The 27,652-nt window shown below is 37.5% G+C and overlaps 1 protein-coding gene across 1 annotated transcript in view; it reads left to right on the forward strand.

Annotated features, from left to right (window-relative positions):
- CNTNAP2 (contactin associated protein 2) overlaps positions 1-27,652 on the forward strand; it is a 1,529,631-nt gene that overhangs the window by 533,744 nt on the left and 968,235 nt on the right. The window lies entirely within an intron of this gene.

Here is a 27,652-nt window from a genome sequence, read left to right on the forward strand (position 1 = left end):
TTTTACTTTTATGAATGAGTTTGTATTCCCAAAGTCACTTGTTGCTGAAATGATAGCACTGATTTTGAACTCTAGTCTTCCCTTTTTTCAGGAGAAAGGTGGATGTCAGAGCAATTCATTTCCATGCATTAGCTTAATTCTCTACTCACTGTCCTCATATAGGATGTGTGTCTCTGTGTTCCTAAGAACACATAAATGAGGGCATCAAAACTACAGACCCCACTTTCTAACTCTGCTTCTGAAGTGACTAGCTTTAATGATCAACTAGTCATATGACGATGAGTAGAAGCATGCTGATAAGTATTTATCATCTATTACCTCTTGGCATAGTCTAGGTGTGCCCCATGCTCTCTCTTATTTACTCTTCAAATCACCATTGCTGTTCATACTTTGTTGGTGGTTTGCTGAGGCTAAGGGAGGTTAGGTGACTTTGCAAAGGTACCATAGCTAGAAAGTCACAAAGGTGAAATCAAGTCCCAAGATATTCTGGTTCTAAAACCCATGCCTTTTCCACTCAAGTACACTGCTTTCCCTGGCGGCTCAGATAGTAAAGAATCTGCCTGCAATGTGGGAGACCCAGGTTTGATCCTTGGGTTGGAAAGATGACCTGGAGAAGGGAATGGCAACCAACTCCAGTATTCTTCCTGGAGAGTCCCATGGACAGAAGAGCATGGCGGGCTACAGCCCACTGGGTCACATATAGTGGGACATGACTGAGGGGCTAACACTTTCACTGTCATGTGCCAAGCTGTGGCCTGTCAGCTCCAAGCCTCCTGCTCTCTGTTCTTCTTTGTGATGCCGGACCTAGAGTCCTGCCAGCCACATTTATCCCTTACCAGCAGGTTCCCTACTGGGCTCCACCAACAGGGGCCTTAGAAGGAGACAGGAAGACAGGGGAAGGGAAAGACATGCGGGAGAACCACTTTCTTGCTCTTGCTGGAGACAGTTTCCAGTCTCTTGCTTTTTTTCTCCTCAGTACTCTCAGAATCGACTTCATCATGTCTTCTCAAAAATAACAGATTGCCAGGTCACCACTCCTCCTAAGAGGTCAGAACCCCAGCTCCAAGTGGTTTCTTCCTCTAGTTTCTAACTCCTGCTAACTTCAATCTCTTTTCACTGTTGCCTACCCTAAGAGGTGGTCGCTGTTCCCCATAGATGCTATCTTAATGTGACCTCAGCATTCCCTTTGCAGTTTTTCTGTTCTCTAACACATTTTTAACCAAACTCTTCAATATTTTTCAGCTTGTTAAAAAAAAGTCCTTTGTGCATAAATGGTGGAGCCCCATGATGAATCTCTTGCAGGCACTTCAGCATTAAAGAGATGATTGTGCATTTATGAATCCATTTTTATTAATCTGAGCAAAATTAGCTTCCCTTTACTGGTTTTATTTCTTTAAAATGTTAATAAAATGCATTATTCTGCTATATTATTTTTATTGTTGATATTTCTGAAAATTAAGAGAAAAAAATCTTTCACTAAACCTATATATAGGATCCAAATATTCCACATAATGTCTGATTCTTCTGTTGATCTCTCTATGAAATTATATAGCTGAAACAGTATAATTTTACATATCCAGGTCAGCATCTCTTTTCCTTATATATGCCATGTAGCTAAATATTTTTAACTGAAATTAAATGTGTTCATTATCTGAAGACCCAAGTTATTTTTATATGAACTATTTAGGAAAAGTATATGCTTTTTTCCAGTTTTATGTGCTTATTTTCATATACATTACTTGACATATTTCTGAAGTTTAAGGATATGCTATGGACTCATGAACCAATGTATATAATACATCCTGAAATTTCCCAGTGACATATATAAATACAGAGCCATTACATTTACATTTATAGAATTGTTAACAGTGAAAATGTGTATTCTGAGTGAGTGGTATATTAATTCAATATGATTTTGTCAGGTTTTAACTCATTTGACAGCAAAAAATAATCTGCTTTAATAAGATAGTTTTATAAATTTATATAAAAGCTGACAAATTACTTTATAGTTAATTGAATGAAAATGGAATTCTTTAGTTACACATAGGTGATTATGAAATGAATTTCCCTATATCAACATTTTGCTTCCTTGTTTGGATCAAATGTATGTAGATATTTTCCTTTCCTTTTTTATTAGGACTTGTGAAGTGAATGTTATGTATTCAATTTAATGGTATGCAAAAGGTGACAGTTTTTGCTCAACTCCAGACTTTATTTTGCTTGGCTAGAATGCCTGGCTAACATATGTTTGCTAAAGATAAGGTGCCTGTTTAAAAAATGATGTTCAAAAAATTTGGTCACTGATAGTTCTTTTTGTCTCATTGAAGACAGTATGTGCTTTCTACCTTTTCTCTTCCTTCAGCAAAGTTGGTATATTTAGATTATCCATCGTATTTTGAATTACATTTAAATATACCACTGAATTTCCATATTTGCATTTCAGGGAAGAGCATCGTATAGTAATTCCACAAAGAGAAACTAAGATAAGATGTGGGAAGAGGAGGAATGTTTAAGCACCCTGAGCCTTTTCCCAAATTTTGCCAATTTCTGTATACTTAAGATCAAGCTTACTTAATTAATAATTAAGTGAATTTATAAGTTAATTAAATTTAACCTATAAAAATTAATAGTTAAGACTTTCCAAGCTTCAAAGTTTATTCATCCCTATCATCAATCGTTTTTTTGTTCCCCTTATGGAGTTCATCAACACTGAACATAATATAAATTAGACTGAATGCAAAAGAGACTTGGCAGTCTATATAGAAATGATCCATGTGAATGTGAAGGGACATTAAGATATAAAATTTATGTCATCATGCTAGTCTCAGCTCAGACATTTCAGGGAGTACCACACTTACACAGTGGAGTCGGGTGGAGAGGGAGGTGGGAGGGGGGATCGGGATGGGGAATACGTGTAACTCAATGGCTGATTCGTGTCAATGTATGACAAAACCCACTGAAATGTTGTGAAGTAATTGGCCTCCAACTAATAAAATAAAATTAAAAAAAAATAATAATAATAAACAAATAAAACAGGCAAAAAAAAAAAATAATAAAATTCCTAGAGTGACCTAGCAAAAACCTGTTAGTCTGTTATAAATTTTTTAAATTAGTTAATTGATTTTTAACTGGAGAATAACTGCCTTATGATACTGTGCTAGTATCTGCTGCACAATCACATGAATCAGCTATGCATACACACATCCCGTCCCTGCTGAGCCTCCCTTCCGCCCTGTTTCCATCCCACCCCATAGGTCATCAGGGAGCACCAAGCTGGACCCCCTGTCCTGTGTAACAACAGCTTGTCGGTATCTGTCTGTTTCACACACGGCAGTGTACGTGTGGGTGCTGCTCTGATGTCCCACCCTCTTGTCCATGGGTCTGCCCTCTATGTCTGTGTCTCTGTCCCCGCCCTGCAAATAGGTTTATTAGTAACATTTTTATAGATTTCTTAGAAGTGCTACTATACAGTATTTGTTTTCCTCTTTCTGACGTACTTCACTCTGTTTGACTGACTCTAGGGTTATCCACATCACTACCAATGACCCAATTTCGTTCACTTTTATGGCGGGATAATATCTCATTGTATATATGCACCCCATTTTCTTTTTCCATTTATCTGGGTTGCTTCCCTATCCCGGCTATTGTAAATATCGCCACAGCGAACACTGGGGTATATATGTCTTTTTAATGCATAGTTTTCTCAGGGTATATGCCCAGTAGGGGGGTTGCTGGTTCATTCTGTCCTAAATTTGTCTTTTAAATCTTATTTACCATTTGCTTCATTGATTTGCTCCATTGAAGTCATGTTGATTTGATTTTATCACTTTTTCTTAAGCATGTTATTGTTCCTGCTATCTTAGTTGTATTCATTACTATCCTACTAGAAATTATTTATTCATTCACTCATTTATTCACCCATTTATACTTGGGCGTGCGTGTGTGCTAAGACGCTTCATTCGTGTTGGACTCTTTGCAACCCTGTGGACTGTAGCCCGCCTGTCTCCTCTATTTGTGGGGTTCTCCAGGCAGGAACACTGGGGGGGGGGGGTTGTCATGCCCTCCTCCAGGGGATCTTCCCCATCCAGGGATCAAACCCATGTCTGTTATGTCTCCTGCACTGGCAGGCTGGTTCTTTACCACTAGCGCCACCTGGGTATGAGCAAAAATAGCATACTAGGAACTGATATAAAAATGAAGAAAATAATTTCTTGCATGAAGAAACTCAGAGTCTAATAGAAGAGGTATAAATACATAATCAACAATACATCTTGATAAGTTGTAATAAAGTATTCTTTCTCCAAGTATGTAAAACCTATCTAAGCTATAGATATCACTTTTTATGATATCTTCCATATTTATTTTAGATCATAATTCCTTCTCCCTTCTATATACTGCAACAAAATTTGTTGCCTGTATTACTTATTCTATAAATAAATAATGAAATCTTGGATTTATCTCAACTTAGTATGCTTTTATTTCTTCCTAATTATCATTATTATTGAAGAAAGCATTTTTAAAAAATTGCCCACATTATTGAAAGTATAGTGTCTATACACATAGTTGTTGCATAATAAGCATTTCTTATTTGAATAAATAAATGAAAGAAGGAAAGAAAAGAAGTACCAAGGCCAGAAAAATAAAATACAGGTGGCACATATAAATATATACATGGAATAAAGCACATATTTCAATTACTCGATGTATCTAATGTGGTATAATAGATTACTTTCATGAATCAATATTATTCACTAATCATTAAATCTTATTATTTTTACAAAATACTCTGGAGAAAGTACTCACAGCTGATTGAGAAGTGAAGAGCATGGAAACATTAGAACAAAACCTTTCCTATATATGTAATCCAAACAGGGAGGGTTGGGAAGAATTTTCAACAGAGGCAAAGTGCTAAGGTCGAAAGCTGAACCTGTCCATTTTCAAATGGTGATGATTGACAAATGGTCGGTTCTTTTCTACAAAAAGTAAAAGTGACAATTCCATGCTAAAAATCAATATGAGCCAGTTGTGGAAATTCTTTTGCTCTTGTTGGTGATTGAGTGAGGGAAATACTTATGAGCCAGTCTTGGTCAACTGGTTGTTTCAGTCCTAAAAGAGATCTCATGTTAGGACAAAAACAAACTGAAGATTAGAAGATCTCCATACCTCTGGATTTCTTGTTATGTGAGATGATAAAGAGTGTAAATGTTCTTCGTGTTTAGTCCAGTTTGAGTTAATGTGTCCCATTACTCTAGAGCTTTACTCAAAGAGCTCCTAATAATAACTACTGAAAATAATCAGCTGTGTCAAAATAATCGAAAGACACTCATGCAATTTAAATATGAAGTTGACTGATTTTCTTGAAAAGCAAAAGTAGATAAAGCTATCTGTGAGATGTTCAGCTCTAAAAATGTACTTTTCAGGAATTAAAAAGAAAATATTTTCCTTGTTCTTTTTGGTTCTAAAGATAATGATGTAAATAAGGTAAATGCCTGGTATTTTGCAGGGTGCTTTTTCATCGACATTATATTGGGGTCTCAGAACAATCCTTAAGATAGATAAAACAAATACATAATATTCTAATTTAAAGAAGAAAATTGGTAATCTTAGAAATTGGTTTGTAAACTAGAAGGTGATAGAGCCCAGATATCTGGTCTTTTGATTTTTCATTTGCCACTCTACGAAAATGATAATTTTAATGGTTTTTAAATCCACCCAAAAACATATGTACCACCCCAAACTTTGGGTGAATTTAAAGCTGGAAAAACATTAGTATGACACATTCCAATAAAAAATAAGCATCATCAAAGATGTACATTGAGATGTCAGGAAGGAACTTGTGGGTGAAAAGTGATACTCTTCTCATTTTCTCTGTCTAAACCACCACTTTGTGGTCTCTGACTAATTCATTGTTACCAGAACTATGTGGGGAAAAAAAAGAATTATCTCACATGCCTAAGTTCTTACAGTTTTTAAAATAAGTTTACATAGACATAATTATCACATTAATAAATTATAGTTCCAGTCATGGTTCTTCTATGAAGGATATTCACTTGCAAGTGTACAGTCCTTTGTCTTGATTATTGGTCTTAGAAAAGAGAATGTGAGATGGGTTATAGAAATTTATGTGATGTAATCTACAGCCATACCATCCTGAACACACCTGATCTTGTCTGATATTGGAAGCTAAGCAGGGTCAAGCCTGATTAGTACTTGGATGGGAGAAATAAATGATGCAAAATTTAAAGACCTTTTAATTTACTCATAATCTGTGTATTTCTAAAGATTTGATTAAAACAAGAAAATGTGATTTTGAGTAGAATTTTAAATGCCAGCATCTAATTTCTCTTATGCTAATAATGTAGAATTTACAATTTTGCATGCAGATCTTGCTAATTTGGGAATTCCCTGGTAGCTCAGTTGGTAAGAAGTCTTCCTCCAGTGCAGGAGACTTGGCTTCCATCTCTGAGTTGGGAAGATCCCCTAGAGGAGGAAATGGCAGTCCACTTCAGTATTCTTGCCTGGAAAATCCCATGGACAGAGGAACCTGGTGGGCTACTGTCCATGTAGTCTCAAGGGTCGAACTTAACTTAGTGATTAAATCAACACCATACTAATTAACATGGTGAAGTGGCTCATTTCCATTATATTAATTTAAGTGTTCCTATTTCTGGTGCCTTGTAATTTTCCTCATAGTGGATCATGGATCTTGATAAACATGCTTTAATATACTTCATAATGCCCATTTCCCACAAATAATTCAAAATTCCTTAATAACATTGGGCAATATTCAACTCTTGATTTAATAAGGCAAACTTCTGTGCATCAAAGTAAAATTTATACACATTGAAATTCTTATTTAGTTCTTTAACCTGTTTTGTGTGTGTGTGTATGTGATTTATTCTGTTTTTGCTGATATTTGTGGAATCAGAAAGTCTTTTTACAACTGGATGTTTGTTTTTTCTCTTTCGTGCTACCTTATAGTACCATGTTATTGATATAAAATGTGCGTTCAGTAGAGTAGATGGTACATTTTAGACAACAGACTTAACTTAGACACCATTTTTATTGTGGCTTTAGAAGCCAGACTTGTGCAACCCTGCATTGAAAGCAGAAAATACTTGTTCTTAGTCAATGTTCCTGGACCAGATTATTTTACAGCACCTAAGATAAATTGATTATTTTCCTCATAAAAGGGAATGAAACATTTTATCAATCCGTACATTCAGCTAAATCATTGCATTTCAACAATCTATCTTTTGAGATAGTGGTTATCTGCTAACTTCAACTCAGTATCAAAACCTTTTTCTTTTCAGTGTTTTCCTAGTTATTTTGTTGGGTTCAAGTTATTGTTTTTAGGTTTCAATATATTTCTGCAACATAGCATTAATAGGCCTTTCATATAGTACTTTATCTCTCTATGCTTTGATAACTAGATTAGTGATGCGGAAAATAAATGATTTATTTCCATAATGATATGGAAAATAAGATATTTAAAGTTATTAATGTTACATTACAATAGTTTCTAAATACTATAAGCACAAGCTATAGCTTTTTTAAACTATGGATTAAGTCTGATTCCTTTGTTAAAATAACCAACTCAGAATAATCATAAAACAATACACAATTTATGAAAAATAAAAGGGAAAGAGGAAGAAGGAAGGGAGGGAAAATAACCATTTGAGCGCTCTGGGAATTTCATAGCAGCTTTATAAAGTTCAGATAGCTACAAAGTATTTTTAAGCAATATATATATATATATGTTTGTTTATATTTATTCTATAGAACAATGCTTTCTTATATTTCTGTAATTAACTCTCTGGACAACAGTGTTTAATATATATTTACTATAGTCTAAAGTGCTAATTCATAAGGTTTAAGTTACCAAACAAGTTTATCCTAATTCATCAGTTTCTAAACTCATGATTGTACCCTCTCTTTTATAAATCTTCCCTGGTGGCTCAGAGGGTAAAGCATCTGCCCGCAACGCAGGACACCTGGGTTTGACCCCTGGGTTGGGAAGATCCCCTGGAGAAGGAAATGGCAACCCACTCCAGTGTTCTTGCCTGGAGAAGCCCACGAACGGAGGAGCCTGGTGGGCTACACTCCACGGGGTTGCAAAGAGTCAGACACGACTGAGCAACTTCCCATTCACTCAAACTCATGCTTTTGCCCTCTCTTTTATAAATCAATTACCTAGTAATTTACACTGATGCACTAGACCTATAGGCAAGCACTGAGAGTGTTCGATCACAAAGAATTATTAAAACGAAAGCTACAAAGCTAAATCTTCAGTGGTAGTTAAAAAGTAGATAAGGACTATATAAATCTGATTCCTCAAGACAAGAGGTTCTATAAATTAAGGGCAAATAGGCAAGTGATTAGGCAACATGAGATTTAAGATTCAACGGTCATGAAGAAATCCATTTTAAAGACATTGCATTGTGTTCACTAAATAAAAATGTGCCAATTCTTCAATTCTGAGTAACAAACTATTTTGCCTCGAATGAATTAGCTGATTAAAAAAAAAAAAAGAATAATTAACATCAGCAAAGGCCATCTGGTCTACCTGTTGCTCTGTATTAATATATTATATTTTGTCCCCAGATTTCTCAGCTCTCATTATTATCATGACTGTCATCGCACAAAAAATCAAGACATTTGAGCTATGTCTATAATATGTTAGTTTTATGCAAAGGCAATTCAGCAAGTGTGCAGTTACTTTGACTGCGATGACTATAATATAATGGAAATGGAAATAATTTACAGCACTGTGCTCTGTGTCAAGTGTACTGGGGCACTTTTGAGATATGCAGATGATCTTGCTCCCCTTAGGACTAATAATGTACCTTTCACAATTTTAATTAACTGTCCTTGTTGAGATAGTTTTTTCTTCCTCTAATCTTAATCACATTTGGTATTTAAATGACATGTTAAATAAATATTTTTTTCCATTTTATCTATTGTCAAGTCAAAGGTCTTTGCTTTGAGAAAATCTTAGACTAGCTCTAGAATTTTTAGAAGTTGTTCAGGGACTTCATAAAACAGAAGTGAGTAACTAACTGGTGCTCTACTTTATGGCACTGGCACATTCAAATTGTTTAATTGATTCAGCGTAGCTTTTCTCTCTTGAAAACATGAGACCCATGGCTGTGGTAGAATTCTCATTGTTAGTTTATATTGCCTGTTAGTGAATTATTCTGTTTCAAGGGCAGAAGTGTGTTTCCCCTCATGGAAAAATTCATATAAATTAGGCACTAGTTAAGTAAGTAATGTGATTGTTAATAGTGCTGGTCCCTTCACCTCATGGCAAATAGATGGGGAAAAGTAGAAACAGTGACAGATGTTATTTTCTTGGGCTCCAAAATCACTGCAGATAGTGACTACAGCCATGAATTTAAAAGACCCTTGCTCCTTGGAAGAAAAGCTATGACAAACCTGGACAGTGTATTAAAAAGCAGAGACATCACTTTGCTGACAAACATCTTTATAATCCAAGCAATGTTTTTTCCAGTAGTCATGTACAGAAGTGAGAGCTGGACCATAAAGAAGGCTGAGCACTGAAGAATTGATGCTTTCAAACTGTGGTGCTGGAGAAGGCTTTTGACAGTCCCTTGAACTGCAAAGAGATCAAAACATGAGACCCATGGCTGTGTCAATCCTAAAAAGCTATCAACCCTGATTATTCATTGGAAGGACTGTTACTGAAGCTGAAGCTCCAATACTTTGGCCACCTGTTGCAAAGAGCCAACTTATTGGAAAAGACCTTAATGCTGGGAAAGATTGAAGGCAGGAGGAGAAGTGGATGACAGAAGATGAGATGGTTGGATGGCATCACTGACTCAATGAGTTTGAGCAAACTCCTTGAGATAGTGAAGGATAGGGAAGCCTGTTGTGCTGCAGTCCATAGGGTTGCAAAGACTAGGACACAAATGTGTGACTGAATAACAAAATAATAGTAATGTATGCAATAATTTACTTTGTACACTTAATACAATAGATGAAAATATGAGTCTATGAATCTAGAATTTACTTCAACTTTACTGGTAGACCAGATTTCTTTAAGCACCAGCCTTTGGTCCTTTTGAATTCTCTCTGTAGCAGGTAGTCCCTCATTTAAAGTTGCCTCTTACAAACCATAATTCTGTAATTTGTTGTTGTTCAGTTGCTAAGTCGTGTCCGACTCTTTGTGACCCCATGGACCGCACCACACTGAGCCTCCCTGTCCTTCATTATCTCCCAGAGCTTGCTCAAACTCATGTCCATTGAGTTGGTGATGCCATCCAACCATCTCATCCTCTGTCATCCGCTTCTCCTCCTGCCCTCAATATTTCCCTGCTTCAGGGTCTTTTCCAATGAGTCAGCTCTTTATGGCCTAACTCTCACATCTGTACATGACTACTGACTGGAAAAACCATCAGTTCAGTTCAGTTCTGTCACTCAGTTGTGTCCAACTCTTTGCAACCCCATAGGTTGCAGCATGCCAGGCTTCCCTGTCCATCACCAATTCCCGGAGCTTACTCAAATTCATGTAGCTTTGAGTATACCAATAGGATGAAATTAAGGGTGCTATATCACTGGTGATGTGGGAAAAAATACACATCTGTTTCATGGGCAAATGTTTATTTATGGGTAAGAGGAAAATACTAGTACCACCAAAAACTGAGGTTTTGTCTTAAAAAAATCTGTTGATTTTTCAAGTATGTTTGAATTTGTCACCAATACATATTTTTATGGCAATACAACCTATTACTGGAAAATTAGCAAAAAATGCACTTACTTGAAAGCCAAAACTTTTAGAGAAAATGATATTTTTCAAGTAATATTTACCCCTAATGCCTTTATTTCCAAAATTTTAAGCAATAATGTTTTATGAAAGTTTTCATGTCTAATTTATTACATAAATCACAATGAAGCCTTTTCACAGAAATAGCCATTAAGGTGCTAAATGTTATTTTTGTTATTGTGTATAGCTTGGAATAAATGTGGACACAACTGCAGCTATAAATCTGTTTTATGATTTTCATTCTCAGTAACATTTACACAGCAGGCAACTGGTTAAGTATCTCTCAGGGGTCTTTAAAATGAAAGCAGAAGCTTTATTAACTCATTTCCCACTGTTCTGACTGAAAACATAAAAATCCTGAAATTCAGCAAATACTTAACAGTATGAAGTTCTAAAAGGAGAAAATTACAACAAAAAAGTGTCCACTGGATGGTCAGTATGAGGGAAACTGACTGGAATTCTGATAAACAAGACCGTAAAGCAAGATTTGTGCCCAGCAAAGTAAATAGTGATAAGGACAGGGTAAAGCTTTTTGATCCATTTAGTTAACAGGTGCTAATTAAGGAAAAGAAGATTTATAGAATCACTACACTGAAAGAAGAAAGGCAAGAAATAATTAAATGTTACTCCTCTCAGTGGTGACTGCTGCTGATTCTAGGATCAAAAGTTTCCATCACCAGACAGAGATCTGACACTGCTGAGAATTCCCATGAGCAGGAGAAACAGCCTCCAGGAAATGAAGGAAATATTTGCTGACAGGAAGATACCCTAAATGATAGGGAAATGGTTCTGACACTGCAGCGGGGCTCAGGTTTTCAGGACTCAATCCAGATTCAGGAACACAGAAGACTGAGATGTCAAGATGAGGGGGATAAAGTTCCATGAGCAAGATGTGTGGTCGGGTCACAATTCACTTACCAGCTCTGCAAGAGAGAGCTAGTAACAGTCGGGGAAGATGCACAGGAGATGGTGATACAACTGACCTCATGGGATTTTTGTGAGAATATATGGGCTTCCCTGGTGGCTCAGTTAGTAAAGAATCCACCTGCAATGAGGGAGACCTGGGTTTGATCCCTGGGTTGGGAAGATTCCCTGGAGAAGGGAAAGGCTACCCACTCCAGCATTCTGGCCTGGAGAATCCCATGGACTGTATAGGCTATGGGTTTGCAAAGAGTTGGACACGACTGAGCGACTCTCATTTTCACTTTCCATGGGAAATCAACCCATGGAAATAATGTAAGAGACTATTAGCTATAGCAGTCATTGAAAGCAGCAGATTTTGGAGACTATTACAATCAGAAAGATGTAGGCTTAAATCTGAATGAAAGACAAGGATATAATTAAATTTTATTAGGTGAGCTCCCAGTACAGAAGAAATTTTTCAGGACTTCACTGCTAGCTGGTGACCATGCCACCTTAGCCTGGTTTCAATTTGCAATAAAATGTGACTTAAGACACAGCCTTAACTGAGGGTGGGAAAGTTGCACTAAACTTGAATGAGGGAGATGAAATAAAGGTGATTTACACTTCATTAAAATGTCAATTTGAATTTGGAAATCATGTTCCCCTTAATGAAAAAGCATTCATCTATTGCTCATGTGTACATTATATGAATGCACAAAGTATTTCTTCATGAAACAATTATTTATTTAGTTCTACTATGAATATTGTACTTGATTAAACTACAACACCATTTGTTTTCCTTAAAAGTTCCAATAGTGGCAGATGAAAGAAAACTTGCCTAAAACTTGACTAAACATTGAGTACAAAATAATAAATGCTATAACAAAATCTTATTTCCTTGGGCTCCAAAATCACTATAGACTGTGACTGCAGCCACAAAATTAAAAGACGCTTACTCCTTGGAAGAAAAGCTATGACCAACCTAGACAGTATATTAAAAAGCAGAGACATCACTTTGCCAACAAAGGTCCCTATAGTCAAAGCTATGGTTTTTCCAGTAGTCATGTATGGATGTGAGAGTTGGACCATAAAGAAAGCTGAGCACTGAAGAATTGATGCTTTAAAACTGTGGTGCTATAGAAAACTCTTGAGAGTCCCTTGGACAGCAAGGAGATCAAAACAGTCAATCCTAAAGGAAATCAACCCTGAATATTTATTGGAGACACTGATGCTGAGGCTGAAACTCCAATACTTTGGCCTTTTGATGCGAAGAACCGACTCACTGGAAGAGATTTTGATACTGGGAAAGATTGAAGGCAAAAGGAGCAGGGGACAGCAGAGCATGAGATGGTTAGATAGCATCAGCGACTCAGGGGATGTGACTTTGATCAGACTTAGGGAGGCAGTGGGGTACCCAGGTCCTGCAGTCCATCGGGTTGCAAAGAGTCAGACATGACTTAATGACTGAATAACAATAATAACAAGCAAACCCTCATTATATTCACTGAAGAGTTGGTTGTAGCCAATTAATTTTGGTAATTTTTTAAAGGTATTTTTTAAAACTTTAAATTTTTTATTAGAATATAGGTAATTAGAATATAGGTAATTAACAATGTTAGTTTCAGGTGTACATTAAAGTGATTCAGTTATACGTTTACATGTATCTCTTCTCTTCAAATTATTTTCCCATTTATGTTATTATATTGAGCAGAGTTCCCTGTGCTATACAGTAGGCTTTTGTTGGCTATCTATTTTTATATCCAATAGTGTGTACATGTCAATCCCAAACTTCCAATTTATCCCTCCTTCCCGCTTTCACCTTTGGTAACCATGTTTATTTTCTATGTGAGTCTGTTTCTGTTTTGTAAATAAGTTGATTTCTATCATTTCTTAAGTCCAGATATAAGCAATATCATATGATATCTGTCTGACTTACTTTACTCAGTATGACAATATATGGGTCCATTCATGTTGCTATAAGTTGTATTATTTCATTCTTTTTAATGACTGTATTCCATTGCATTCCATTGTATATACGTACTGCATCTTTGTTCATTCATCTATCGATGCACATTTATGTTGCTTCCATGTCTTGGCTATTGTAAACAACGCTGCAATGAAGATCGGGTGCATGTATTCTTTTGGACCATGTTTTGGACTATCGATATGTGCCCAGAAGTGAGATTGCAATGTCAATATAGTAACTCCCTTTTTAGTTTTTAGAGGAACCTCCATCCCATTTTCCATACTGGCTGTACCAATTTACATTCTCTCCATACTCTCTCCTGCATTTATTGTTTTGGATTTTTTTGATTATAGCCATCCCAGATGGCACTAGTGGTAAAGAACCTGCCTGCCAATGCAAGAGACATAAGAGACATGGTTTGGATCCCAGAGTCAGGAGGATCCCCCGGAGGAGGAAACGGCAACCCACTCCAGCATTCTTGCCTGGAGAATCCCATGGGCAGAGGAGCCTGGCGGGTTACAGTCCATGGGGTCTCAAAGAGTCAGACACAACTGAAGCGACTTGTCACACATGCATGAGGAGATACTTCTTTGTAGCATTGATTTGCATTTATTTAATAATTAGTGATGTTAAACATCTTTTCAGTTTTAACACAATTTGACCAATGTTTGGAAAACCTTTAATTTTGCTTGTGTGTAATTGTGGCATCAATTTTGATTAATGTAAAGGGTGGCTGATGAATACCAATGTCCATCAGTGTGGGAATTTAATGCACATAAGAATGACTATAAAAAGTCTTTTACTCCAAACGAAAAGACAGCAAACTTTACTCATCTAAATAAATTATTCTCCTCAAATAGTTTTAAGGGGCTAAATTGTTATTCTAATAATGTTGCCATCCCTCAAAAATATTTGCAAGCTTTTTAGGAATCGCCTTGAGCATATGTTTCTGAAGGTCATTCATTTTTGTGTACTCCCTACACAACAACGTAGAGAACTGTGTCCTTTGTTAAAGCTTATTTATTCTTTGATTGATGATACTGAGTTGAGGATCAAAACTTTCCTGCAGAAGTACGGTCTTTGGACACCAAGTTTACCCTAAAGGGATTTTAAGGCCATTAAGACACTTCTTGCTCACAAGTAATTGTCTTATATCTGTCTCTAAACCTTATTTCCATAACTTAATCTTTGAGAGTTTATACATTAGTTACCACTGATGTGCATTCATTATTCATGTATATTTGATGTGAACTCAACATTCATCTGAATTTTCTACATTTCACTTTGATTCCTAACAGGCATCCGAAATCACCCAAAACAAAGCTCTTGATATTTCCCAATAATCCTGCTTCCATTTAATTCTCCCTCACCTTCATAAATGGCAATACTATTCTTCTCATTGTTCAGAACAAAAGCCTTGGAGTTATCCTTGATATTGTTCTTTCTCTTCAACTTCAACCCATCAACAAATCCTGCCAGCTCTACCTTAAAAGAAATATGTTCAAAATCTGCTGCTCCACTGTTGGCAGCCAACAGTCTCTCGCATTGGCTGTGGCATTAATTTTTAAGGTGGTCTCCCCACGTCTGCCTTTGCTGCCCCGCAGAAAAGACAATGGTCAGACTCATCCTTCTAAAATGCAGGCCAGATCACGTCACCCTTTCTTTTCTCTGTGCTTCTCATTTTACTGTGGAAGAAGTCATGGTCGTTGAAACAGCATTTGAAGCCCTGCCCAAGAGATCCTTGGAAGTTCTCTGGCCCACCCCTGATTTTGCCACATCATCTCTGCTTCAGCTACACTCTTCTTCTAGCAGGATAGGAATAATTCTGCTCCCAGATCTTTGAACTCACTTTTCCTTCAGCCTAGAATGCTTTTCTGCTTGTGCACCTGGCTGCCTTTCACCTCTTCTTCCATGAAGAGCTGAATGTTAGCTTCTTGCTGAAATTCTCCCTGACTGTCCTGTTTAAAGTGGAAACAACTCCTCTCACCCACTCCTCTACTCCTATTCTCTTTCTTCTGTTTAATTAATTTTTATCTTAAACTTCTCTCTCTCCTATTATGTGTCCTTTATTTACTTATTGTCTATCTCCTGCATTAAAATAAAAACTACTAAAGTTCAAGGTTTGGGGTCTACTTTGTTCATTTCCATATCCTTGGACCCTAAATAAGTGACTGACACATGGGAACACCTATATATTAAAGAATCTACAGTTCTTTCCTGAGCTTATAACATCCTGAGAATATTAAGATGTGCCACTACTAATATTCGTTCATATGTGGCTTAGAGCCTTTGAACCCAATATGTTTATGTATTTTCATACATTCAGTTAGCATCTTCATAAATTGCTTTATATAATTCCTTAGCTTGACTCTGTGTCCTCATTCTTGTGGTTCAGCAATGTCTAGTCAATATCTTTGCACTTGGTTGGTAACTGAGTGCTTTTACTAGCTTTCAGTGTCCTGTGTGCATGTGTGCTAAGTCACTTTAGTTGGGTCCGACTCTTTGCGACCCCATGGATTATGGCCTGCCAGGCTCCTTCCATGGGATTCTCCAGGCAAGAATACTGGAGTGGGTTGCCATTTCCTTCTCCATGTCAATGTCCTAATGTAACCTAAAATTGAATTTTATAATCTTAATGTATACTTTTCTCAAATTTCTTCTCTGACTTACATAATTAAAATACTTTTAATCCCTTTTCCAATAGCATGTTGACCATAATTGTCTTCATCATTAACATGTGAGATCCTTTTCAGTATGCTTCAAGCATCTGTAATTGAGACCATTAGGCCATTTTTTTTTCACTGCTAATTTTGTTGTTTGAAACCTCTCTTTATGAGGTGATTATGGAGCCTTTTCCAGTCTCCATAGATCTTCAGTTTGCCAGACCGTTTCTTGAGGATAGTGCTTTTATAGCAAGAGGAAAGAATGCATATATCACATTGTGGCTCTTCTGTTGTCTCCATGACTACCATGTGTCCATGAATATTTATCAACTTTGTATAGTAGGAGGAAATGCCAATGGATTCTCAGCTGTTCCCAAAAATTGAAATCAGCAAATATTAGATTAACAAAATTCTGCTGGAGTGCTGCGTGCTGCAGTCCATGGGGTTGCAAAGAGTCGGACACGACTAAGCGACTGAACTGAACAAAAAAGAAAGAGTAGGTGGAGCAGAAGGGGTAAGAGGAAATAAGTGGGGTTTTTTGGACTTTACTAGGGGTTGAATTTGTCATTTGGAATCTCCAAGTGAGGGCCAGGGAACCCAAGACCAGAATCAACAATGAAGGGTGAAGGAAATCTCAGAAACAAAGGCTGAAGTCTTAGAAAGCCAAGAAGGGTCAAAGTGCTGGTGCTTATAGTAAAATATAAATAAATAAGCAGAAATTAAAATCTAGGAACCAAGAAAGATCAAGCACAGACTCCAGAATTCTAAGGACTAGAGCTGCACAATGAGAATCTATTTGGAAAGTAATTGTGAAAACTTTTTTTTTTTTACTTAAGGTGTGGAATCTTTTTAAGCTTCTGATATTTTTTCTTCTATTCGGAAAAGTACCGTAAGTTAGTAATACTGGAGTGGGTAGTTGTTCCCTTGATCCCAATTCAGGGATCAAACCCAGGTCTCCCATATTATGGGTGATTCTTTACCAGCTGAACCACCAGGGAAACCACTATAAGTTAATAGCATCCATGATTTCCCAAGAATCAGGAATTTTAAAGAGTCTTGATATATGTCCACTGATGTGAACATGAGTAATTTAGTGTTTGGTTAGTTTATCCTGTTTCGTGTGCATACTTTGCATTTTCATCAATGTGTTCCATTATTGGATGTGCCCATTTTGTTCTTGCTTACCAGGGAATTTCTAGGAATACATTCTATAACATGAATAATTTAACTCAAATCATATTCCATTAGACAATAAGTATGTGTTGAAAGAAAGAAAGTGAAAGTGAAGTCTCTCAGCCGTGTCCAACTCTTTGCGATCCCATGGACTGTAGGCTGCTAGGCTCCTCTGTCCATGGGATTCTCCAGGCGGGAATGTTGAAGTGGGTTGCGATTTCCTTCTCCAGGGGATCTTCCCGACACAGGGATCAAACCCGGGTCTCCTGTACTGCAGGCAGACTCTTTACTGTCTGAGCCAGCAGGGGCTCCAAGTATATGTTATCTTCTTCTTAATAATGGTGCTAAGTCACTTTCTGTCATGTCCGACTCTTTGCAACCCTATGGACTGTAGCCCTCCAGACTCTTCTGCCCATAGAATTCTCCAGGCAAGAATGGAGTGAGTTGCCATTTCCTCCTCCAGGGGATCTTCACAACCCAGGGCTTGAACTCACATCTCTTATGCCTCCTGCATTGGTAGGCAAGTTCTTTACCACTAGCGCCACCTGGGAAGGTTATCTTCTTAATAATAACTGGAGTGGGTTGCCATTTCCTTCTCCACTTCTTAATGATAGATTGGCCTAAATTAATTTCATTGTTTAGTGTATAGTTGCCTATTCTGGTTATATAGCACTGCATAGTAACCACAAAACATACTGGGTGAGACAAACTTTTTTTGTGTGTGTGTGATCTAAATTTCTCCAGGTCGGGAATTCAGACAGGGGACCACAGGGATGCTTATCTCTGCTATGTGATGTTTGACTTGACTCAAGTATGGCATGACTTGACTCAAATGATTAAGGGGTAACGCTAAGCCTGGGAGTTGAGTCATCTGCTAGCTTCCTCACTTCTGTGTTTGGAATCTGCACTTGGATGGCTGAAGGGTGGGTTTAGCTGGAACAAAGGACCCAAGCCCCACAGGTGGCATCTCCAGGCCAACAGTCTCAGGGTAGACAAATATTGTACATAACAGTGTAGGGCTCCATGAGTGAGTGTTTGATCTTTTAAGTCCTAACTATGAAAGTCCATGACGTCCCTTCCATTATACTCTCTCCATCATAACAATGTTAAGGCCACCCAGAATCCTGGGAAAGGAACATAGACCACAACTCTCTTTGAGAGATGTATTGAAGTAGTATTTGCAGCTATAATTTTAAACTGCCATATTGCCCAAGGAAACCTTGGATGTTCTTTATTTCTGCTATTATAGCAGTTACTCATTTTAAAGAGCATCTGAGCATTATTTTCCATGCAAATAATGCAACACAGTTTAATGATCATGTGCATCTTTTTATGGTTGCACTTTGGTTTTTCTTGTACCACATACATTTTCATAGGTATTTTCTTGACTGCACTTCAAATTCGTGATTTGATATTAACTTCTATCACTTGGCCTCCACTGTCTCTGACAGATCATTTGTTAAAATGTATATTGTATATTAGTTTGGTCTTAGAGTCATTTCCTATCCAATTGCCTGTCCACTGTTTTTCTATTTTCTATTATCATCCACATTTTATTTTATAGTATCCACAGAGTTTCAGGAAAATATACAATAAAGTAAATGCACCAGTAATTCATCTGTTTAGGCTCAATTCTCAAGGCCAAGTTTCTGAAAAATGCCTCTGTAGCACAAAGTTTCAGAGAGTTGGTTTCACCTTGGATATGCCTTTTCTGACACTGAAAACACATGAATGTTAAATTAAGCTTATTTCATCCAATAGACCTTGTTCACTGCTGTCTTCAGTGATATAACTAGTTTGATCCCTATTTTGTTCAACTTATTTAATAATTTGTAGGATTTCACTGAATGAGGGATACACTTGTGGGAAACAAATGCACAACAAATAGGATTTTAGTAGTTTTGCTTTCCTTTCGGTTAACAGATTGTATGGATATTCTCTATTGTTAGATAATCAGGTTGAAAGCTTATTTTGTGTCTTCTGTTTGCCTACATAAACTGCTTTATATGCTGTTGAGAACAGTGTGGATTAAGATCTCAAGCACTTGAGTAATAAGTATTATTAAAAATGAGTGTTGTTGTGTAATATTTCCAAAGTATGCTAGTTTGGATATTTCCATATACATATTGAACAGTTTGAAAATTATATTTACATAAAATTAAATTTACTCATACAAAATTACATACCTATATACTTACATATACTCCATCCAAGTGTTATGTCATTTAATATATTTACCTTTTTCTGCTGTTAAGAGGGATGCAGTTTCTTTCTATATTATGTCAAGAATTTTAATAAATACTATTTTGCATCAATCTGTTTTAACTTTGCATTATAAATCATGAAATTCAAAATAATGTTCATTAGTTTATAATTGGTCATTTTTATGTGCTAATGGAAGATAAAAAATTATGGGACTATTTAATTTTTTCCAGATTTTTTTTTTTCATTTTTCCAGTTATTTTAGAGGACCATTTTTAACCAAGTTTATGACTTAAGGTTGCTGGTCCTAAATCCACATGAGAACCAGCATATTACGCAAGTGTCTTAATAAAGGGTGTTTCCTATTTTCTTTTCTCCCTCCTTTACTCAGTACCACGGCATCCTGTAAAGTGGATAGGAATGAAGTGTTAAATTTTAGTTCATCTTTACCCTGACTGTATAATTTAGGGGGATTCTAGCCCAGTGAGGGGACTTCCCTGGTAGTGCAGACAGTAAAGAATCCACCTGCAATGCAGGAGACCTGGGTTCAATCCCTGAGTGGCTATCCACTCCAATCTTCTTGCCTGGAGAATTCCACGGACAGAGGAGACTGGCAGGCTGCCGTCCATGGGGTTGCAAAGAGTTAGACAAGATTAAATGACTAACGCTTTCACTTCAGCTCAATTAAGAGAGCACCCCTAGTCCAATTCCCGGTCCTTGTTCAGCTTGGATCCTTGATTTTCTCTACATCCACAAAAGTGGTCAAAATGGCAGTATTGCTGCGATTAGCAAATGTCCTCAGTTAAATAATGATTTGATGCTTACCACACTGCTTTTCACTTAGAAATAATGTAGTTTTTTTAAGTAATCTTGGTTGTTTTCCCTTTTTAAACCACCTTCATAGATCTAAATAACCTACTTGACATTAGTGAAAATGAACATTTAGTAGCATTTTTTCTTTAACTCTTCAATGTGTCCTCTTAATATTTGACTTGGATATCTGTATGAGTGAGATTGGTCTTAAATCGTCATTTCTCATATGTTTCTTATCATAATTTTAAGTGTCAGAGCTATAATATCCATAAAAATGGTTGGAGGAGGAACTGTTCCTTTTTTTTTTTTTTTTTTCTGTTCAGTGTTGCTGGAAAATTGGAATGAATTTGAAATACTGGCAGTGTCAACTGAGGAAAAAAAACACAGCCTAAAAACTGAGAATTACTTCTTATTCAATAGATTTACTGAGGACCCAAGCCAAAGGTGCAGCCTCTCAGATGGCCCTGAGGGACTGTTCTGAAGATATAAGGGAGGAGCCAAGATACAGTTATTGCCAAAAGAAAAAAAACTATAAAACAGGTAGCAGGACATCAAAACATTACTGCTGATTAAAGAAAGCCAGATATCTCAAGTTAATGAATGTAGTGCATTTGTATTTTATGGGAAAATACAAGAATCTGGGTTTATGGAAATTATTCCTTTAATATGCACTTCAGTTACTTGCAAGCCAGTACCTATTTTTCCTCCATCCTAAATCCCCTCAGGGTGCACAGTCAGGGTGCTGTAGTGTCTGATGGCCTCAATATCCTTTGTTTACTAAAATGGCAGGTGACATTCTTTTTACACAGTAAAATTCACCTGTATTACCACGTGAGCTTTTTCTGAGATTTTTTTCTTTTTTTTTTTTACTCACAAATGCTATTAGTTCAATGGGTATGGGCTATCCTGTTCTTTGTAGAGTTGGTGTCACAGTCTACGCTTTTGTCCATTAATTACATTTTCAAAATTTTGGCATAAAATTGTCCATGTGCGTGCTAAGTTGCTTCAGTCATGCCTCAGTCATACAGACCCCATGGACTGTAGCCCACCAGGCTCCTCTGTCCATGGGATTCTCCAGGCAAGAATCACCATGGGTCACCATGCCCTCCTCCAGGAGATCCTCCCAACCCAGGGATCGAACCCGAGTCTCTTACATCTCCTGCAATGGCAGGCAGGTTCTTTACCACTAATGCCACCTGGGAAGCCCCATAGCATTCTCATTATTTTCGTAATGTTGAGTGAATCTAAAATCCTGCCTTTACTTGCACCTTCTCCGTTGATGTTTTCGTTACCATCAACATTGGTTATCTTTTCAAGAACAACCTCTTAGATTCACTAGGTCTTCCCAACTTAGTTTTCTACATCATTAGAATCTATTCTCTTTCCTACTTTCTTTGCATTTAGCTCTTATTTTTGTTACTTCTCAAGAATAATCAACTGATAGTTTATTTTTATATTTATGTAAGTATTTAAAGCTATCAGTTTCATTAAAGGTCCTTTTTAGGTGCATCTTTCAACTTTGGTTATGTAGTATTTTCATTATTATTTAGTAGTGTTTAATATCTTTTAATATCCATTGTGACTTTTATTAGCCATAGTGTTAAGTTAAAGTTTGTTTTTTTATTAATTTGATGTGCATATACATAGACTCGCATTTTTTTGGGTATTCCTATTAAAAACACATTGTAGTCAGATATATTAATTCTTGGAAATTAATTGAGATACTTGAATTATGGTTTACTATAAAGCCAGTTTTTATAAAGTTTCTATGTTTTCTGGAGAAGACTATGTTCTCTGTTGAGCACAGAATTATTTATGCATCTTTAGATCTAAGAGGGCTTTCCTAGTGACTCAGTAATCTACCTGCAATGCAGGAGACGCGGGTTCTGTCCCTGGATCTGGAAATTCCCCTGGAGGAGGGCATGGGAACCCACTCCAGTATTCTTGCCTGAAAAATCCCATGGACAGAGGAACCTGGTGTGCTATAGTCCATGGGGTCACAAACAGTCAGATAAGCCTGAAGTGAGCAAGCATGAACATGAGATTTAAGAACCTTGAGTGTCTAGTTTATCATTATAGGACTAAACAAGATGATTTCTTAAAATTTATGACTGATGTGTGCCAGATACGTACAAACTCCGTCTACCTCATTCTTTCCACTACTCTTTCATGAAGATCAAGTTTCTTTTTAAATTTATTTTTAAAATGAAATGCATTTCATTTCACTGAAGAGAGGTGTCTTTGCTGGGCCATATGGCCACAGTCTGGGCTTTCCTGGTAGCTCAGCAGCTAAAGCATCAGTCTGAGACACTGGCTCGATTCCTGGGTCCGGAAGATCCCATGGAGAAGGGATGGGCCACCCACTCCAGTATTCTTCGGCTTCCCTGGTGGCTCAGATGGTAAAGAATCTGCCTGCAATGCGGGAGACCTGGGTTCAATCTCTGGGTTGGGACGATCCACTGGAGGAGGGCATGCAACCCACTCCAGTATTCTTGCCTGGAGAATCCCCATGGACAGAGGAGCCTGGCGGGCTACAGTCCCTGGTGTCGCAAAGAGTAGGACATGACTGAGAGCTAAGCCCAGCACAGCATGTGGCCACACTGTGTTATAGGGAATTCCCAGTTCTAAGCTGCACCTCTATATTGGCAGCAAAATAAGAACTAGTTAAAAGCAAACGAGTGTTTGGCTGCTATTGTTTCCTTTGCCTGTGGCAGTTGGGTGATGTCACAGCCGGGTAAAAATACTGGAAAGGTTGTGTGACCAGATGGCCACAAGATCTGGAATTCGAGGAATAGAAGTTCTAATTGATTTTGTAAAAAGAACTTTGAAAATCGCTTTAAGGCTAGTCCCAGCGTGAACCAGAACATAATTAAAGGACATAATAATATTATATAAGCAGAGCTCCAAAGTAGGAAGCAAGATTCCTCTGTGCTGTCATATAACTCATCCATACAACAGAAAAGGCAAACTGCATTCAGGGAATGCATTCAGGAAATAGAAGAATTTGCCTACTCTCATTCTGGCTATTCATGAAATAGATGGACCTAAACCATTCCATTCCAGAATGATTATGTGAGTTTAATGCTTTTGGCTTCAGATAACAGAATACTTAAATAATAATGAACTAAAAATTATCATAATTATTTCATCTAATAAGAAGCCTGCAGGGAAGGGGTTCATGTTTGGCTAATTCTATGGCCTGCTGCTACTACACAGTTTATTTTTCACATCACCACCCTTAATATGCTAGCCTTTGTAGTTAGGTTTTTTCCTGACATGGTTGTTCTTATACAGCTATACACAAATGCAAGGAGGAGACTCAGTGGCCCTCACTGCCACACACATCCTTAGTGAGAAATATGCTACCAGAATCCCCTAACAGGCTTTATTTCAGATCCTGTTAGACATGGTTTTGTCATAGTGACATGCAATCCTAGATAAGCAAGTATTTGACATGTTCAGGCTGTATTCTGGAAAGCTGGTCTAATCTCTTGATATGGAAGAAGATTGAGAATAGTTCTTGAGTAAACAGCAAATATGATATCCAGAAGGATATTCTAAGGAATGTTAAGTTTTGGGTTTTCTTTTCTCTATCTTTAATGTAGATAGTGGCTAATTTAGAAACTTTAGCTCTTAATAGTGCTTTTCTGCTTATTTGAAATATGTATGTCTATGGGTGAGCAGTGAGTCATGTCTGACACTTTGCGACCCCGTGGACTGTAAACAGTCAGGCTCCTCCATGGAATATTCCAGGTAAGAATACTGGAGTGGGTTGTCATTGTCTACTCCATGGGATCTTCCCAAGTAAGGGGTCGAACCCGAGTCTCCTGCAGCTCCTACATTGGCAAGCAACTTCTTTATCAACTAAGCCACCAGGGAAACCTTAATTTTGAATGTAAGGGTGTCTAATGTTTTGAGACACTCCACTAAGGGAAGTCTCAATCTGCAGACCTTATAGTGGAGATGATCAAACACCTGTACTTTATTTGTCCTGCCTTGTTCCCTGACCCCACAGTCCAGTCAGTGCTAGAAGGAGAACCAGTTGAGTTTGGGGGCTGCTCCAGTCAGCTGAGAACCTTGGGCAAATCACTTTAGCTCTGTACTCTAGTACTGTACCTTCCATCTAAGTAAGAATATGTGCATCTGCTGCATGGTTTTTCTGAGCGAATTTTCTCACAGTTGCTTTGCCAATCATATCTTCATAAGGTCTCCTTAGGAGTGTTTGTTATCTTTTCCCCATATTGTTGAAACACCCAATGAAAAAGAGCTGAAATCTCTGTCAACTCATCAACCTAATTAAAAACAATTAATAAACACCTTGGCTTCCCAGGTGGCGCTAGTGGTAAAGAATCTACCCACCAACGCAGAAGGCAAGAGAGACATAAGTTCGACCCCTGGGTCAGGAAGATCCCCTGGATCAGGAAATGGCAAGCCACTCCAGTATTCTTGCCTGGAAAATTCCATGGACAGAAGAGCCTGGGGGGCTACAGTCCATGGGTTCACAAAGAGTCAGACATGACTGATCAACTGAGCAATAAAGGCCTATTATGCATAAGATGCCCGAAAGGATACATCACAGTTACCTTCCTCAAGAGGGTCACTGTAGAGATGCAGTTATTAAGCTGTAAATCAATAAATTAAGATGCAAAACTCATGGAGGGCACAGATGTGGAACATAGGAAGGAACACTTTACTGAAGTTAGGTTCTGCACAATCACTTGGTTGGGTTAAGAACCTCTGAATTTTAGTCTATGCAAGAGAAAAGAACAGGAGAGACTTTTGATACTCTGTAGCCATGTTTTTTTTCATTTGAAAACATAAAACTGCTATGATTGATCTCATTTATTCCTTCTGACTTCCTTTTGTGGCTCTTTATTTCCAGCTTCTAATTGACTATCTTCTAAACATCCCACAGGCCCTTCAAGCTGAGTGTATCAAACTCTTTATTCATCATCCCCAAACTTGACCTTTCTTACTTATTACCAGTTGTGACTTTAGTCTTTGCCTGGGGACATTGTTTAATAAATGCTGTTTATGACTTTTTTGGTTTTGACCTTATCTATCCCAATTTTAAAGAGATATAGCTACAGTGTATATTCTACAATTGATTATCAGTGAATGGGTAGGTAAAAATATCCTAGGATGTTTTAAACTTTAACACTGTGGACTAAGCATCACAAAGGGGATTTAATTCAGTCCAGACACATATTACTTAAATGTGGACATGTGTTAAGATATTAATAATTTTTTAATCTGGAATTATATGTATTATGTGGTTATGCAGTGACTTGTGTGATCTGCTTTGGTATGTCTCATTTGTGGTGTAATTTAACTGCTACAGGTTTATGAGGATGATAATCTAGTACAGACACCATTTAATTTCCCAAGAAACTATAGCTCACCTTTCAGACTTGGTTATTTTATGTACTGCTATTGACTTTTCTTCATTTTATGTACAATGCATAGCCTAGTGAATAATAAAACAGCATTATTACATTGACTTTAACTCTTAGCCTTTGCTTTGACTTTGCAGGAGGAGACCTTTAAATTTATGTGCTTTGAGATTCATGAAAATTGACATTTTTGCCTAACAACTTATTTTTCCACTCTCATATGCTTTTTCTCTTGACTGAATTGAGTCTTAAGTAGGTTGCAGAGGTTGTTGATTACAAAATTCTCCTAGATTCACCGAACAATGACCATGGGCTTAAAGAATATTCTTGGTAAAATTGAAGAATAGTTATATTCTCTGAGATATTTTCAGACAAAAATCTTAATGGACATTCTTTTCACCAGTCAGTGAAAGTGAAAGTCACTCAGTCGTGTTGGACTCTTTAGGACGCAATGGACTGTAGTCTGCCAGGATCCTCTGTCCATGGAATTCTCCAGGAAAGAACACTGGAGTGGATAGCCATTCCCTTCTCCAGGGGATCTTCCCAACCCAGGGGTTGAACCCAGGTCTCCCCTTCTTCTGGAATGAGCCATTGTATGGGCCACCAGGAAAGCCCTCACCACTCAGTAATATGTTATTAACAAATATTACATTAACAGGCCTTACTTAGTGCAAAGTATTTGATCATGGCATGGTTAAAGTAATTATTTTGATCATGTTAATCACTTCACTGTTTTTTAACTTATATGAGAGTATTTTATTTTTTATTTTTATTGAAGTACAGTTTATTTACAACGTTGTGTTAATTTATATAGCAAAGTAATTCATACACACACACACACACACACACACACACACACACACACACACACAGACATTCTTTTAAAGGTTATTTTCCATTATGGTTTATCACAGGATATTGAATATAGTTCTCTGCACTGTACAGTAGGACCTTGTTGTTTATCGATTCTCTATAATAGTTTACATCTTCTAATCCCAACCTCCCACTCTTCCCTCCCCCCAGTCCCTTCCTGTTGGCAACCATAAGTCTATTCTCTATGTTTGAATCATTTCACTATTAAACCCAAGTATGGTTCCCTTGATATGAAGCCTGGAGTGGCTGCTCCACCAGCCACTCCAGGCTTCCTTATTCATGTGTGTGTACTCTGTGTGTGTGTGCGTGAATGTGTGCATTTTGTTACATATTTTAGTGATACATATTATTGTGAAAGTGAAAGAAACTGTTAGGGCTCAGTCACTTCTGACACTTTGACTCTTTGCGACCCCATGAACTAGAACCCGGGCGTCCTAGGTGGTACTGGTGGTAAAGAACTTGCCTACCAATGCTGGAGACGAGAGACAAAGGTTTGATCTCTGGGTGGGGAAGATCCCCTGGAGGAGCCTGCTGGGCTACCAGTCCCTAGGGTTGCAAAGAGTTGGATGCGACTAAGGCAACTCAGCACGCATGCAGGCATGGACTATAACCCACCAGACTCCCCTGTCCATGGGATTTCTTAGGCAAGAATACTGGAGTGGGTTGCCATTTCCTTCTCCAGGGGATCTTCCCAACCCAGAGATCGAACCTGCATTTCTTGCTTTGTAGGCGGATCCTTTACAGTCTGAGTTGCCAGGGAAGCCCAAATATATATTATAATCATATATATATATATATGTGCATGTATGTATGTATACCTATGTGTGTGTCTTTATGTATGAGGGATGGGTGTGATATATTTTACTGTGCAGAGAGGAACCTT

The sequence above is a fragment of the Muntiacus reevesi genome, chromosome 6 (assembly GCF_963930625.1).
Source record: "Muntiacus reevesi chromosome 6, mMunRee1.1, whole genome shotgun sequence".
In the NCBI taxonomy this organism is placed as follows: domain Eukaryota; kingdom Metazoa; phylum Chordata; class Mammalia; order Artiodactyla; family Cervidae; genus Muntiacus; species Muntiacus reevesi.